This window comes from Bos indicus, chromosome 28 (genome assembly GCF_029378745.1).
Source record: "Bos indicus isolate NIAB-ARS_2022 breed Sahiwal x Tharparkar chromosome 28, NIAB-ARS_B.indTharparkar_mat_pri_1.0, whole genome shotgun sequence".
Classification (NCBI taxonomy): domain Eukaryota; kingdom Metazoa; phylum Chordata; class Mammalia; order Artiodactyla; family Bovidae; genus Bos; species Bos indicus.
In genome coordinates this window covers 4,371,881-4,390,033 of record NC_091787.1, presented here as the reverse complement: position 1 = coordinate 4,390,033, position 18,153 = coordinate 4,371,881, and the positions used below count along the sequence as shown (strand labels likewise).

At 40.6% G+C, this 18,153-nt stretch overlaps 1 pseudogene; it reads right to left on the bottom strand.

Annotated features, from left to right (window-relative positions):
* Nucleotides 1-4,054: 4,054 nt before the first annotated feature.
* Nucleotides 4,055-5,302, bottom strand: LOC139180437 (BCL2/adenovirus E1B 19 kDa protein-interacting protein 3-like pseudogene; annotated as a pseudogene).
* Between the last annotated feature and the right edge of the window lie 12,851 nt (nucleotides 5,303-18,153).

The window sequence follows — 18,153 nt, the reverse complement described above, 5'->3', positions numbered from 1 at the left end:
GGAAACATCCTTTATAAGAGGGGAAAAACTGGAAAAAATGTCTTTGTCTATTGTAACAGAAGAATGATTAAACTGTCCAATGAGATTTTTGTAAACATTAAAAGTTACAATTATTGAGAGTTAATAATTACATAAGAAAGTGGTTAATAAAAAAAAAAAAAAAAGTGTTTCATTTCATCAGTTCAGTTCAGTTCAGTCACTCCGTCACGTCTGACTCTTTGCAACCTCATGAATCCCAGCACGCCAGGCCTCCCTGTCCATCACCAACCCCTGGAGTTCACTCAAACTCACATCCATCGAGTCGGTGATGCCATCCAGCCATCTCATCCTCTGTCGTCCCCTTCTCCTCCTGCTCCCAATCCCTCCCAGCATCAGAGTCTTTTCCAATGAGTCAGCTCTTCGCATGAGGTGGCCAAAGTTCTGGAGTTTCAGCTTTAGCATCATTCCTTCCAAAGAACACCCAGGACTGAGCTCCTTCAGAATGGACTGGTTGGATCTCCTTGCAGTCTAAGGGACGCTCAAGAGTCTTCTCTGACACCGCAGTTCAAAAGCATCAATTCTTCGGCGCTCAGCTTTCTTCACAGTCCAACTCTCACATCCATACATGACTACTGGAAAAACCATAGCCTTGACTAGACGGACGTTTTGTTGGCAAAGTAATGTCTCTGCTTTTGAATATGCTATCTAGGTTGGTCATAACTTTCCTTCCAAGGAGTAAGCGTCTTCTAATTTCATGGCTGTAATCACCATCCGCAGTGATTTTGGAGCCCAGAAAAATAAAGTCTGACACTGTTTCCACTGTTTCCCCATCTATTTCCTGTGAAGTGATGGGACCAAATGCCATGATCTTCGTTTTCTGAATGTTGAGCTTTAAGCCAACTTTTTCACTCTCCTCTTTCACTTTGATCAAGAGGCTTTTTAGTTCCTCTTCACTTTCTGCCATAAGGTTGGTGTCATCTGTATATCTGAGGTTATTGATAATAAATGTTGTTTCATTTCATAAACAACAACAAAAAAAGACTACAGATTTCCTCTTTCCATTAGGATGTACAGAGTCAAAAGAGACCATCTTTATAGGCTATAAAGAGTTGTGCATTTGCACTCACTCACCGCTCTTCCTATAAGTCTTCCACAGAATTCTGGAGAGCAGTGTGTCAATGCCTGGGGCAGAATGAAAGAGCTCAGACATATCCTCTCACGTGTCTCAGGGGCCTCTCCTAAGTGCAAGACAGCTGCCCTCAGAATAAGAAGGGTGGATAAGGAGAGCTGACACAAGCCTAACTTAAATACAGTTGGATTTCATTTCCAAATGCTGGGGAAGCAGGAAAAAAAAAAAATGAGAGAAACTGTTCAAACAATGAGTTTCCACAGAATAGAAGGCAACTGTCCTCCACAGACTGATAAAAGTACAGCAGGGCAGACAGAGATCTCCTGAATTACAAAACACTGGGACCAGTACTGGAGAACAAAGAAAACTCAGTAACCCCCAACATTGGCAACCAACCTATAAAGCAGAAAGAGATCACCAATAGTTTAAAGTACTGTTCACTCAACTGTAAAGTTTGAAGAGATATCTGAAAACTTGCCATTGCTCAGGTCTTTCACCCTGGACAATACGCATGCAAAGATAGAGAAATTTAGCAGAGCATATAATCTATTACAAAAGAACTCCATAGGAAAAGTAGAAATAACATAAAAAGTTCAGAGAAGAATAATTCACTAGATAAGATTAATAGCAAACCAGATATAGCAGGGGGGGGGGGGGGGGAAGAATTAATGAACTTAAAGATAATACAAGACAATAGAAAGTGTCCAAACTGAGAAAAGATAGTGAAGAAAGAAAAAAAAGAAAAAAACTGAGCGTCCAATGTCTGTGGAATAATACCCAGTGGCTTAATATATAGCTAATTGAAGTCTCAGAAGGAAAGGAGAGAAAGAATGAAGAAGAAATCCATGGAAAGATAGTAACTAAGAATGTCCTAAAATTTGATGAAACACATCAATTCATAAATCCAAGAAGTTAAAGAAACCTCAAAGAAAAAAATTTAGGCACATCATAATCAAATGTTGAAAGCAAGGATAAATAGCAGATAGAAAATCAAAGAAAAAAGGCACAATAAATACACGAAACAACAGCAAATAGATGAAAATAAAAGTGGAAAAGCTAAAGAAATATACTTAACCCAGAATTCTATATCTGGTAAAAATGTCCTTCAAAACCAAGGCAAAGTAAATACATTTTCAGACTTACAACAGCAGACAGAATTTAGCTTCAGAAAACTGTATTACAAGTTCTTCAGGCTAAAGGAAAACTCAATATATGCAGGAAGGAATGGTGAATATGTGGTTTTTACAAAAAAAAATTTAAGTATCTTCACATTTTAAATATATTATATTTCTTTCTTTAAAAAATTTATGTTTTAAAACAAAAGGTAATAATGCATTGTAGAGTTTATGGTATATGTAGAAGGAAAATATAAGATAATAAGGACACAAAGAGTGGAAGTGGGTAAATTAAAATGTACAATCATAAGGTTCTATACTCTCTATACAGTTAAATAGTAATTGAAGATAGACTGAGGTAAATGAAAAGTACATTAAAGTATTTAAGCAATTTCTAAAAATAATGCAAAATTGGCTATAATACCAAAGAGTGAATAGATGAGGCAAAATAAAATACTAAAAATAATACATGATCACCCCCAAAAAAAGGATGATAGGAAGAATGGAGAAACCAAGAATAAATGGGAAAATTAAAACCAAATAATAAGATAGGATACTTAAACACAACCATATCAATAATTTCATTCAATGTAAATGGAATAGGCAAAGTAAAACTTTTTATGTTGCTTACAAGAATTATACTTCAAGTTACAGAGAGATTGAATAAATATGCCAAACAAGATGTAAAAACTGGTGAAATTGAAACAAGGTGTGTAGTTTAGTTAACAGTATGGTATCAATGTCAAATTCCTCATTCTGATATTTATACTTTTAAAAAGTCTAATGTATTCTTATTGAGGCGAGCTAGGGGAAAGTTTCATGGGAACTCTCTATACTCTGTTTTTCCAAGTTCTGTGTGTCAGCCTTTCTTTTATATAAGCAATAACTAGTGCTTGACATTGAATAGTTTCCTATTTGTTTTGTTTTCTAGATTGCTTCCTGCTCATAGTAGTTCATAGATCCAAAAGCCTTTTTTTATTTTGTATTGTCCCTGTCCCTCTTATACCAAGTTGAGGATATTTTCATCAATGCAATTCTCTTAAAAACATGGTGGATTTCCTAAGAATCTTACTGGAGTTTATTACATTTAACAAAAGCAACATCCACAAATATCAAACACCTAAGCCTTTTCTACCTTGGGCACCCTGTAAAATTCCTGTGGGACTATAAGTTTCCTAAAAGTCCTGTTGTTTAATACAGAGGATTCCCAAGACATGTTTTTAAGATTTTAAAAAGACTTTTTATCTATTTGAAAAAGTCTATGATGCACCACTTAAATCTTTCTGAGTTTATAGCAAAGATTTTACAGTCACACCCTTGGCTTCATCTCTAGACCACATTTTCTTTTTATTTTTTAATTTTTTACATTTAAATATAGTTAATTTGCAATGCTGTGTTAATTTCTGCTGTATAGCAAAGTGACTCACTTATATACACTATAACATGTCTTCTTAACAGCACATTATTTGATTTGATCTCTGCCTAAAAGCCATTTCTTAATTTTAACATTGTCTTTCATCTGAAGAGTTTGAAAATAAGAAAGAGTGCTGGTTTTTACCCCAAAAAGCCCCAGATCTTTAATGTTTATTGTAGTAATAAATAATTGTATAGCATAAAATTCACTCCCTTAATGACTTCCAAGGGTACAATACATAATGTCAACCACATCCCTAGCCCCTATCCTGTATGACTGAAACTCTGCATCCACTGAACAACAACTCCCCACCTCCCCTTTGCCCCAACCCTACCTCTCCATCCCCTCAGGCCCAGACTGCTTTATTATTTTTTTTTTTTAATAACTTTTTATTGCCCAGTATATTTTTTTTCCTTGTGTCATATTTTGTCTGTTTTATTTGTTTTTCTTTTCTTTTTTCATAACTATAAATTCAAGCTTAGGGAAGCTTGCCTTTGTCTTGAAAAACAAAACAACAAAGCTTTCATATCATTTGCAACCTGGTCCCATTAGAAGAGACAGGTGGGTTATCTTGTAAGAGTAAGATTTATACCACGAATGGTGCAGGTCTAGGTCTGGTGGTACTGAGAGAAGACAATGACATTCTTGACAAAATTACAATCTGCTGGTGGCGTTTTCGGAAAAAAAGCCCTTGCAAATTTCTAAACGACAGTAAACTCTTATTAGGAAATTCTAAAGTGTTTTACAGGCCAAAAAGGGAATGAGGTCATTAGTAAAATGCCTCAACAGAGTTGGAATAAAATACTGGATTTGAGAGTTACTGGAACTTGGATACGTAAAAAGAGGGTGGAGGTTGGGTCATGCTTACAATGGTCTCAAGTTCAAATAAACTACTGTGACAAGACACCACTTCACAAGTCACACGCTGGCCCAGGGACTCTTCTCCTCCCTTAGTAGGTGCTGGCAGAAGGCGTGCTCAGTCGTTTTCCAATGTAGATGCCTAGCCCCAAAGCCAAAACATGGGAGAGGAAGAGAGATGGAATGAACACCTTGAGAAACTCTGCGGAGAAGATCCCCCCTTTCTTCATGGCTCCACTTTTCCTCATGCTTAAGGAAACGGAACGCGTAGGGTGCCTGAAGTGGAACTCCTTGGGTGGAATGTTTTCAGGTCTACTGGACCAGTCGGACACCCAGTCTACGCTTTTCTTCAGAGCGTCCACTTCTTTCTCTCCTTCTGCAACTTCTTCTTCTGACTGAGAGCTATGGTCCTTGCTGGTGTGCATTTCCACATCAAACATGATCTGCCCATCTTCTTGTGGGGAAGGGCTGTCGCAATGAGAACTGCCTCTTGAACTGCTCTGTCCGGATTCATGCTGTGCGTCCAAAAGAATCTTCTCCATGTCCCCATTGCGGATGGAGGATGAGGAGGGTACGTGCTCTAGCCCCCCATTCTTCCCATTGCCATTATCATTGCCATTGCTGCTGTTCATGGGGAGCTCCACCCAGGAACTGTTGAGGCCGGCAGGCGGTGGCAGAGACTGTTCGCCTTCCTCACAGTTATTGTTGTTGTTGTGCGGGGGCGGCGGCTGTTCTACTAAGTGAGACAACATTGTCTGACGGCTGGAAAAGCTGCGGCCCCGCAGCAAGGACCGTCTCCGGTTCTCGGGCAGCCCCAGACTGCTTTAGATTCCACGCATAAGTAAGGTCAGATAGCATTTATCTTTTTCTGTCCGGCTTATTTCATGTAGCATAATCTCCTACAGATCCATTCATGTTGTTGCTAATGGCAGGATTTCCTGCTTTTTATAGCTAGGTAAGAAGTTATATTGAAAGGTTTGCCTTGGAAATGAACAGAGATCATTCTGTTGTTTTTGAGATTGCATCCAAGTACTGCATTTCGGACTCTTTTGTTGACCATGATGGCTACTCCATTTCTTCTAAGGGATTCCTGCCCACAGTAGTAGATATAATGATCATCTGAGTTAAATTTAACCATTCCAGTCCATTTTAGTTCACTGATTCCTAGAATTTCGACATTCACTCTTGCCATCTCCTGTTTGATCACTTCCAATTTGCCTTGATTCATGGACCTAACATTCCAGGTTCCTATGTAATACTGCTCTTTAAGCATCTGACCTTTCTTCTACCACCAAATACATCCACAACTGGGTATTGTTTTTGCTTTGGCTCTATCTCTTCATTCTTTCTGGAGTTATTTCTCCACTGATCTCCAGTAGCATATTGGGCACCTACCGACCTCGGGAGTTCCTCTTTCAGTATCCTATCATTTTTCCTTTTTATACTGTTCATGGGTTTCTCAAGGCAAGAATACTGAAGTAGTTTGCCATTCCCTTCTCCAGTGGACCACATTTGTCAGACCTCTTCACCATGACCTGCCCATCTTGGGTGGCCCCACAGGGCATGGAATGAAGCAGGGCAAAGGCTAATAGAGTTTTGCCAAGAGAACGCACTGGTCATAGCAAACACCCTCTTCCAACAACACAAGAGAAGACTCTACACATGGACATCACCAGATGGTCAACACCAAAATCAGATTAATTATATTCTTTGCAGCCAAAGATGGAGAAGCTCTATACAGTCAGCAAAAACAAGACCGGGAGCTGACTGTGGCTCAGATCATGAACTCCTTATTACCAAATTCAGACTTAAATTGAAGAAAGGAGGGAAAATCACCAGACCATTCAGGTATGACCTAAATCAAATCCCTTATGATTATACAGTGGAAGTGAGAAATAGATTTAAGGGCCTAGATCTGATAGATAGAGTGCCTGATGAACTATGGACTGAAGTTCATGACATTGTACAGGGAACAGGGATCAAGACGATCCCCATGGAAAAGAAATGCAAAAAAGCAAAATGGCTGTCTGCGGAGGCCTTACAAATAGCTGTGAAAAGAAGAGAAGTGAAAAGCAAAGGAGAAAAGGAAAGATATAAGCATCTGAATGCAGAGTTCCAAAGAATAGCAAGAAGAGATAAGAAAGCCTTCTTCAGCGATCAATGCAAAGAAATAAAGGGAAACAACAGAATGGGAAAGACTAGAGATCTCTTCAAGAAAATCAGAGATACCAAAGGAACATTTCATGCAAAGATGGGCTCGATAAAGGACAGAAATGGTATGGACCTAACAGAAGCAGAAGATATTAAGAAGAGATGGCTAGAATACACAGAAGTGTACAAAAAAGATCTTCACAACCCAGACAATCACGATGGTGTGATCACTCACCTAGAGCCAGACACCCTGGAATGTGAAGTCAAGTGGGCCTTAGAAAGCATCACTACGAACAAAGGTAGTGGAAGTGATGGAATTCCAGTTGAGCTATTCCAAATCCTAAAAGATGATGCTGTGAAAGTGCTGCACTCAATATACCAGCAAATTTGGAAAACTCAGCAGTGGCCACAGGACTGGAAAAGATCAGTTTTCATTCCAATCCCAAAGAAAGTCAATGCCAAAGAATGCTCAAACTACTGCACAATTGCACTCATCTCACAAATGGCAACCCACTCCAGTGTTCTTGCCTGGAGAATCCCAGGGACAGGGGAGCCTGATGGGCTGCCATCAATGCGGTCGCACAGAGTTAGACATGACTGAAGCGACTTAGCAGTAGCAGCAGCAGCACATGCTAGTAAAGTAATGCTCAAAATTCTCCAAGCCAGGCTTCAGCAATACGTGAACCGTGAACTTCCAGATGTTCAAGCTGATTTTAGAGAAGGCAGAGGAACCAGAGATCAAATTGCCAACATCTGCTGGATCATTGAAAAAGAAAAAGAGTTCCAGAAAAACATCTATTTCTGCTTTATTGACTATGCCAAAGCCTTTGACTGTGTGGATCACAATAAACTATGGAAAATTAATTCTGAAAGAGATGGGAATACCAGACCACCTGACCTGCCTCTTGAGAAATCTGTATGCAGGTCAGGAAGCAACAGTTAGAACTGAACATGGAACAACAGACTGGGTCCAAATAGGAAAAGGAGTACGTCAAGGCTATATATTGTCACCCTGTGTATTTAACTTCTATGCAGAGTACATCATGAGAAACGCTGGGCTGGAAGAAGCACAAGCTGGAATCAAGATTGCCGGGAGAAATATCAATCACCTCAGATATGCAGATGACACCATCCTTATGGCAGAAAGTGAAGAGGAACTAAAAAGCCTCTTGATGAAGGTGAAAGTGGAGAGTGAAAAAGTTGGCTTAAAGCTCAACATTCAGAAGACAAAGATCATGGCATCTGGTCCCATCACTTCACGGGAAATAGATGGGGAAACAGTAGAAACAGTGTCAGACTTTATTTTTCTGGGCCCCAGAATCACTGCAGATAGTGATTGCAGCCATGAAATTAAAAGATGCTTACTTCTTGGAAGGAAAGTTATGACCAACCTAGACAGCATATTCAAAAGCAGAGACATTACTTTGCCAACAAAGGTCCGTCCAGTCAAGGCTATGGTTTTTCCTGTGGTCATGTATGGATGTGAGAGTTGGACTGTGAAGAAAGCTGAGTGCCAAAGAATTGATGCTTTTGAACTGTGGTGTTGGAGAAGACTCTTGAGAGTCCCTTGGACTGCAAGGAGATCCAACCAGTCCATTCTAAAGGAGATCAAACCTGGGATTTCTTTGGAAGGAATGATGCTAAAGCTGAAACTCCAGTACTTTGGCCACCTCATGCGAAGAGTTGACTCACTGGAAAAGACTCTGATGCTGGCAGGAGTTGGGGGCAGGAGGGGGACAACAGAGGATGAGATGGCTGGATGGCATAACCGACTCAATGGACGTGAGTTTGAGTGAACTCCGGGAGTTGGTGATGGACAGGGAGGCTTGGCGTGCTGCAGTTCATGGAGTATCAAAGAGTTGTACACAACTGAGCAACTGAACTGACTGAAGAAGTTATATCCATTCACTTATCAATGGACTGTCAGTTTGCTTCCACCTTTTAGCTACTGTGAATGATGCTGCAATGATCTGCAATTTCTCTTCAAGTCCTGTTTTCAATTCTTTTGGATATATACCCACAAATGGGGTTGCTGCATCATATAGTAGTTCTATTTTTAATTTTTATGGATCCTTAATATTTATTCTTTCTTTTGCTTTTCTCTCTCTATCTGTACCTTATGATATGCAGCTTAAACAAAGTAGATGATACTTTGTCATGTGACTAGAAATCTCCTAGACTGGATCCTTTAGTTCATTAGGTATATTATCTGTTTTCCATGTTATTATAAGTAGTAACATGCTAAAGTTCCCACGGCTATATAAGAGATGTCTCCCTCCTTCCAGCTTCCAATAGCATTTTCCTCACTTGCCTTTAAGCCCTCACCAACAGCCTCCTTGAGGGCCATCAGTCTTCAGCTAGCAGTATCTTTAAGGCCCTGTGACCTTCTCCCACTGCCTGCCCCCAAAGTCTCTACTTGTGTTATTATAGCAGCACCCCACTGTAGTTGGCAACTCTGTTCCAGTCATATATGCTTCATAGCAAGTCAAACTTTTCTTTTTTCCATAGTGGTATAAATGAATTTAACAAATGAGGGAAAAGACCAATTTTTTCTATAGCATTTCAATGAACTGATGTAAACATTCTACCCTTAAGAATATCCCAACTCCACTCTTCTTAAGCGTGGGCTGCACACTGTGACGGCATTTCAATAAGTACAGTGTTGGGGAGAGGGGGTAACTTTACAGCGGAAAAACCGGCAAATAGGAACTTGGCCAGGTGGTCAAAGTCAATGTCAATCATAATGAATCATGTTGATAGAGTGTACCCTTGACATGGGATGAGAATGGCACTTAGCACTTTACCTCTGTGGTCTTCCTTTCAAAGTCCCTGAGGTTGTAAGATCCCCAAATCCTATTCAATCCTAATTGAGAAACTTTCTACAAAATGCCTTACTTGAAACTTGAGGTTGTCAAAAACAAGGAAAGTCTAAGAAGCTGTCACAGTCAAGAGAAGCCTAAGGAAACATGCTGCTGCTGCTGCTAAGTCGCTTCAGTCGTGTCCAATTCTGTGCGACCCCATAGACAGCAGCCCACCAGGCTTTCCCTGTCCCTGTGATTTTCCAGGCAAGAATACTGGAGTGGGTTGCCATTTCCTCCTCCAATGCATGAAAGTGAAAGTGAAGTCGCTCAGTCGTATCCAACTCGTAGTGACCCCATGGACTGCAGCCTACCAGGCTCCTCCAACCATGGGATTTAGGAAACTAAATGTAATATCCTCAATGGGACCCAGGTTGTTTCCCTTTGTGTGAATTCCTAGGCAGTGAGCCACTTTTTTGCATCCCTTTGGATCCTGCAGAATTTATTCCTCTGGGGTTTTGTTTTCCTGTTTAAAATTTGAGGTATAATCCAGAATTTCAGTGCAAAATCTCATTGACAGTAGTTTTTTCAACCATCACTTATCTTGGTTTCACAAAGGGCTGTCAGACATCTGTGGTCCTAATGGAAGAAGGTTTCTCAGGTAAAGGCATCTGATAACTCCATACACAGACTGTCCATCTGCCACTGATTTCCTCTCTTCAGGAGGGCCAAGGATGCCCTACTTTCCAGTCACCTTGGGTCCGCATCTGCCCAGCATCCACAGCCGGCCCCTCCGCACATGTCTGCAACTCCGTGGGGACGCTGCAGTGCAGGCAGAGATCACAGGGGAAAGGGCAGCCAAATCAACCTATTCTTAAAAGGGCTTAAAGCAACAGTTATCCTGTTACTATTATTTCTCATGGTTTGGAGGGGGAGTTGAATGTGCTTCCCGCTTGTGATCTCTCATACAGTTAGACTGGAGCTAGAGTCATCTCAAAGTCTGCCTCACATCCCAAGTGGTTAATGATGGCTGACATCAGGGACTCACTTGGGCCACACTCTGTGTGGCCTGGGGTTCCTCCGTCACAGCACTGAAATTCAAAGGTGTGCATCCCAAACAGAAAAAGAGAGCCAGAGGGGAGCTGTACATCCTTTTATGACTTAACTTTGGAGGTCTTATTTCTGAGTGATTACAAAGAATCACATATTCGAGGGCAAAAGGCCTTCCATTGCTTTTCTTTAAGAAAATGTATATTAATTCAGTTATTTGGTTGTTCCAGGTATTAGTTGCGGCACACAGGATATTCAATCTTGCTGCAGCAGGCAGGATCTAGCTCCCTGGCCAGGGATTGAACCCAGGTCCCCTGCATAGGGAGTGTGGTGTCTTAGCTACTGGACCACAGTCCCAGCCTTCCTCTTCTTACTTGAGGGAGAGGAAGATTTCTGCAAGAGCTTGTGAGACTGTTGACAAATACTGCTGCAGTCATTTTTGGAAAAGACAAGAATCTGTCACAGGCTCCATTTGATAAAGAAACAACTTGGCCGTTTTCAGGTTCCAAGCCATTACTAGGCATCTCTCTTCAGCTATAGTAGGTAAGATGGTCAGTTATCTCCATGATCAGTGTGGACAGGGTCATCTAACATTTATAGGGAGCTAAAGGGGAGGTTTTGATCATTCTTTCTAAATGAAGTAGCATCAAAGCCTAGATATGAAGCAGTTTTTGTCCAAGAGATCAGGGCTTGGCAAATTATCACCTGAGGGCCAAATCCAGCCCACAAACATGCTTCTGTAAATTAGAATTTCAAAATAAGGCATATATATATATATACATATGATTTTATTTATTTGTTCAATTTTGGCTGCTCTGCGTCTTTGTTGCAGGGTAAGGGCTTTCTCTAGTTGAGGAGAGTGGGGGCTACTCTCTAACTGCAGTACACCGGCTTCTCACTGTGGTCCTTCTCTTGTGGAGCACAGGCTGTAGAGTGCTGGCTTCAGGGAATCTTCCTGGACAAGTGATTGAACACATGTCCTCTGTTTGCTCAGATCGAACCCAATCCACCTGTAATGGCAGGTGGATTCTTAACTGCTGGACCACCAGGGAAGTCTTGTAAATAAAAATTTACTGGAATACAGCCATGCTTATTTTTTTACATACTACCCAAGGCTGTTTTCACATTACAATGGCACAGTTGAGTGGTTGCAATAGAGACTGTATGGCAAAGCCTACAATATTTTCTATGTGACCTTTACAGCAAAAGATTTCTGACTCCTGAGACAGAGTGCACACACCTCATCATAGGAACAGGGCAATGCACTTGCCTGTCTCGGATCTAAAAGGAGATTTTCCCAGGCTCCTTCAGTCTCATCTATTTGACTAAGGTGCACTGGGGGAAGGACTAGGAGGATGCTCTGCCTTTAAGGGGTGAGGGAATGGTGGACATCTTGGCCACCAAGTATACGGACGAAGCTAAACGGACCATGGGACAGAGGTAGAGGTCTATACAGATATTTCTTAAGATGATCTCAGGCTAGGTGGAGTCCTATCCACAGATTCCAGATCACTTGTTGTCACATCTAGTTACTGAGAGTAGGCAACAGAGTCAACAGAACAGCTTTTATTGGGTCTGGGGTTAGGCTGACACAGGAACAAATCAAAGAATCACCTCAGAAGACTTCTTTGTAGAGGGATTGGATGGTCAGGTCTTCCTGATCACTGTGCTTTAAGCATACCTATTTCTGGGCTTTTCTTTCTATCTTACACTGATTTTTTTTTTCATCTCCAGTAAAGTCTCTTTCAATAGCATAAAGAGGGAGTCATTTGTCATGGGCTCTCCCTTAATAATAGCAAGTTCATGGAAATAGCTTTTCATGGAAACTGTTTTATGAAAGCATCCTCCAATGTCTTGAATTCCCTGCCTGTAAATATGTTTCCTCTACACTGACGGTTTCTGTTCAGTCCTTATATTCTTTTTGAATAGGTTTCTTTTAAAGAACGTCCATCTACTCGGGGAAGTTCTCTAAGACCATCTATTTTTAGGGCTTTGTTTTTATTTCTAGTTGTGTTTTTGTTAACTGCAGTGGTCAAAAATTGCTATAATTTTTTGTTGTTCTCCTTGTTCATGCCAAGCTCACATCACATCACTTATTTTTTATTGTAGATGGTCTCTATCATCTTCAACTAATGTTGATGTAGGTTTGTAACAAGGAAGAGCAAATCTGCCTCCATATTCAATCCATTCCTTTTTTACTTTAACCTTTGGTGTTGCCTGTGCTTAGTCACGCTGGCTCTGCACCTTCTGTAAAGGAATGTTGCCTATAGCCTGAAATATACAGGAGAGCCTTTTTTCGGGGCTCTGACCTTGAAGAGTCCATTCACATAGAGATAAAAGGTGAAGAACAGAGAATAACATTTGTTGGAGGTTTATAGGAACGTGGTGACCTGACCTACATGGACAGCTGCAAGAACAAAGGATTCAGACACCAAAAAATTTGCAACAACTCTCCTTGCCCCCTCCCTCTCCTTGCCACTGAAAGTGCTTTGCCAAAATCCTTCAAGGAGTTTGAGGGGGCATGTGCCACCCACCTCCTTGCTTTACCCTGCAGTAAATCTTTGTCTCCTCCAGCGTTTCAGCTTGGCCTCACTATGCATCAGTCTCACAATCTTCCATTAGGTAATAATTTTAGCAAAGTCAGTCTAGGAGTCTGTGCCCATGGCAGGTCAATCTGTTGAGGTAGCTGCTTCTCTGAATCCCCCAGCAGTTGCCAAAGTTCGTTTCACTCTGGGTATCTCAGAGGGACTGTCCCTGAGAGGAGCCAGCAGCTGCATGGCATGAGGCTGTTTGGAGCCACAAAACACTGAGTTGTGGTCTATATTTAGAGTCATTTTAGGGTAAGGACCTCCAGCTTGAGCAAGCTGAGAATTCTCTCACCCTGTTTCGGCTCATCCCCTTGTGGGAAGTGAGCTATTTAGCCTGTTCTCCTTTGAGAGGTGGGCCACTCTGTTTGGAGGCCTCCATCTGGGAATGAAAGTGAAATTTTTAGACTACGTCTCCTCTTATTTTCTATCTGTGCAACCATAGCTTAATTTTTGTTTGTGATTCCTGTGTGTACCTGTGTTTTTTGTGCATATGTGTGTGTGTCAGGACTTGCATTGGCCAGCTGAAACTTCTTTGGTAACAGGGCTCATGTGCCACGACAGCAGGGTATCCTCCCCTGTTGCGTTGGGCTTTGCCTGTGGCAGAGCGTTGGTTGGGATTTTCCCTTTTGGACTAGCCTTAGTCATTCATTCAGTTTCATCTGTAACAGGACATTGGTTAAGACTCTTCTCTTTTGGACTGACAGGGCACTGGTTGAGAATCTCCCTGTTGGGGCTACAGACCCTAAAAGACCAATGTGAGTTGTGTGCTTAATAATTGATAACACTGGTCGTGAATAATTAAGTTGGATAATCAGAGTTCTGTTCCATATTACAGTCCCCCTAGGGTGAGTTTTGCAAAATTGGGAGATCTTCAGCTATGCTCCCATAAATGAAAGAAAATAATATTTTTATTGTAACACTGTATGATCTCAGTATTCCCTGAGATCTGGAAAACAATAGCCCCTAATGGCTCTGCTATCCATTTCAAATATGATATCAAAGTGTGCCTTTGGGGCTTCCCTGGTGGCTCAGGGGTAAATAATCCACCTGCCAATGTAGGAGATCCAGATTTGATCTTTGATCTGAGAAGATCCTACATTCCACAGAGCAATGAAGCCCATGCGCCACAACTATTGAGTCTGTGCTCCAAAGCCCAAGAGCTTCAACTGCTGAACCCACGTGCTGAAATCACTGAAACCCATGTGCCATAGAGCACGTGATCTGCAACAAGAGCAGCCACTTGGAATAGAAGCCTGCACACTGCAGCCAGAGGATCACTGCCACTCTGCAATGAGGCACAGCGAGAGGAAAGACTGGGCAGCAACGGAGATCTAGCACAGCCAAAAACAAATAAACTTAGTTTTTTAAACGTGGACGTTTTGCAAAGTAGGCTTTTACACACGTGTGTGTCAGTATCTGAGTCCAAATCCTATTCTCTCTTCCTGGTTTTGCTGAAAGTGAGGCATGTGAATGTGAACAAACTATAAATATGTAATTGTCTGTTGCTGTTATTTCTTTAGTCTGAAGTGGATATTTGTGAACTGGAAAAAAAAGGGGGGAAGTTTTTCTAAAATCTGAAGTGGAAAAACCAACAGATCTCTGGTTCTGTCTGTCTTTACATGGGAATTGACTTCTACTTCTAGGTATAGGGGAAGTTGGACAGAGCAGATTTCAGGTTCACATGATCTAAGAAATATTTATTAATAGTACTGAGTCATCTTTTGGTTTGATTAATATAGACATTTGTAAGCAAGGAAAATAATATGATGAAACTTTAAGTAAATGCAAATGAGATAAGAGCTTTTAGGTAAACTCTATAGGAATAATTATGTTTTGAAAACATCTATCTAAAATAGTCTCTCCAGATTTTGGTAACTTCAAACTAAACTAAGTTGAGTGGTAGGACTTCATTGACTATCTGGGTCATTTCAAATAGGATAAAATATTGGAACATTAGCTACTGGGCAGATCTAAGTTTACTTTCCTTTTCCTTGTTAAGAGAAGAAAATCAAAGCGTAAGTTTCCAATCAGCCTATGCGGGTATGACAAACAGTTCACAACGGCTTCCCTCCTAGTTTTCACTTGAAATTAAGGTTTTTGAGAGGGGAGGATTCTAATTTAAACATGTAATTAAAGCTACTAAAAATAATAAAGGAGACATTTCAGTATACAGCAGGAGAGTAGAATAGGTGTTTTGAGCATGGTTTGGCTGAGATTAGATTAAACTTCACTAGGTAAATGGATTTTATTATTAAAAGTAGACTGGTGCAGGGCTAGATTTGGTTCTTTTCTGCTAAGAGAACAGGTATACTTAGAATGCCACTTGTGATAACAGATTGTGTGAACCTTCTTACCGTTAAGTGATCTGTATTTGTTTTTAAATATCCACAGTGACCTATGATTCTACCTGCTAACTGCTGCTGCTAAGTCGCTTCAGTCATGTCCGACTCTGTGCGACCCCATAGATGGCAGCCCACCAGGCTCCCCCGTCCCTGGGATTCTCCAGGCAAGAACACTGGAGTGGGTTGCCATTTCCTTCTCCAATGCATCAAAGTGAAAAGTGAAAGTGAAGTCGCTCAGTCGTCTCCAACTCTTCGCGACCCCATAGACTGCCGCCTACCAGGCTCCTCCATCCATGGGATTTTCCAGGCAAGAGTACTGGAGTAGGGTGCCATCGCCTTCTCCGTGATCATATCTAACCAAACGTTTTTGAAAACTTTTTGTATTTTTGACAAGCTTTCTATCAAATTCTAATTAAAGTTCTTTTGACTTCAGCTAACTTTGGGTTGTTTCAGAGGGCCCCTGAGGCATCTCAGAGAAGTGTTAAACTAGAATTGTTTGGTATATTGAATTACATGGGAAGCATTATCAAATGAGTGATAAGCCTCCTCAGAATATATGATATGGATAAATGTTATTAATATAGACAGTCTAGAAAGTTTCCAAAATTTAGATATGTCCTACTATAATGTCATAATTTTAGCTGTTATCTTAAAATAATTTACATCAGAGCAAATTGATTAAGCTTCTTTGTCAAAACATTGTAATCAGATCTTTAACTGTGCCTTTTTAAGTCTTTTATAGACTGATGCTTTGCAAAATTGCTTCAAGAAGATTCATGAAAAAGACTGTTTTTCTTTTAAATCATAATGCTAAACTGGGTAAGATGTTTAAAAAGTCTAGCAAAACCTAGGTTAATTACATAGGATTGAGTAAACTGATAAGTATGGTTATAATTTTTTGCTTTATTTGAAATATTATTGGCTTTTAATCTATGTTTTTTAACTGAGCTGTTTACCAAATGTTTCTCTCCCTATCATTATTGAAAGTTGTTTTACTTCTGACTACACTGTTGCCCCAAATGTTCAGGATAGGAAGAAAATTCTCTTATGTGTTTGTCGAAGAGCATAGCTACTCGTGAGGTATAACACCATTTGCTGTAAGAGTGTTGCTCAAAGCACATGTACATCTGCTTTGGCCATTGAGGAAGGGAATACATTTGAAAGTCAAAATGGAGTAGCTGTGGTTCAGACATCCAAGGGAAAACTGGGTGGCCATTGTGGTTGTGATTTCAGACAAGTTCCTGTATTGCTGAGAACTTGAGTTTTCTGAGCTGTATCATACTCAGGGTTCCACCAGCCTTTCTCAAAGCAGTATCTGCTGGCAGCTGGTAGCTACAACCTTTGACCTCAAGGTCTCCTTTTGTAATTATTAAATTTTTAGACAATAAAATTACCTTAGATCAGATGTTAGCAGAAAAATAAAAGGAGACATGTAGTGGCCAACAGCTCCTGTTATGTAAATGTTAATGCCATATCAGAATTTAAAACCTATTTTTGTAGACAACTGGCTTCCTGGTGACAAGTCTCCCCAAAGTGCCAGGTCCTGACTGGCTTTCAGTTTTATTCTCCTGAATATCTCAGGGAATGAGGTCTTAATCATACAAGAATTGACTCCAGGACTTAGAACTTGGTAATATTTCCAGTTCAGTGTCCATTCCCCAAATCAAACTAGGGCTATGCTCCATTTCAGCAGGAAGTAGCCAGAATAGTTTTTGTCCCGTTCCCTGAAATATTTGGTGAATGATGAGACAGGATTGAAGGTTGAAACCAAATTCCCCTAAAACTGAATTCCTCTGTCAAGTTTATGATTAATTTGTCTATTCAAAACATTATTCCCCTTCTTGTCCAACACCTGTTCTACTCAAGATTGAGGAGTATGAAAGAAAAGGAGAGAATTGGCTGCATATTAGATTTTTTACTTTAACCTTTGCTGGTCTGTTGCTGGCTCTGCATTTTTTGTAAAACAGTGTTGCCTATAGCCTAAAATATCCAGGATATCTTATTCTCAGGGCTGCAACCTTTAAGAGTCCACTCATATAGAGATGGAAAGTTGCAGGACAGAGTAACATTTGTCTTATTGGAGGTTCACAGGAACATTGTGACCTGACCTACACGGACAGTTGTAAGAACAAAGGATTCAGACCCCAAGAATTTTACAGCAACTAATCACGGCCCTTTCTTAGCTTGCCTTTAAAAGTGCTTTGCTGAAACCCTCTGAGGAGTTCAGGGTTTTGAGGACATAAGCCACCCATGTCCTTCCATGGTCCTGCAATAAACCTTTCTCTGTTCCAAACTCTGATGAATTGGTATTACTTGGCCTCACTGTATGCTGCATACATGAAATTGCATTCGATAACAGCTTCTGCACACAGGACATAAATCGTCTCTTTCCTGATCTCTTAGCCCTCGTTCCAAAGATATGCCTGATGCCCATTCACTGAATTACACCTCTCATTTTCTCTCTTGTTCTGCTGTATTTGCCACCTGATTCAGAATGATGTGGCTATTTCACTTCCATGATGCAATGATTAAAATATTTAATGTCATTCGCCTTGTAAACAAGAGCCCTTCTATGTCTAAGACTTCTGAATGTCTTGAGTTTGTCTTCTGAACTCCAGGCTGCTGCTTAATCCTCCAAACTCCTCTCCAGGCTTGTATTTCTACTTCAGTTAGAAGCAGGACTTTAAACTTTATCTTCTCTTTGTTGCCTCTACTTCATGAGGGATATT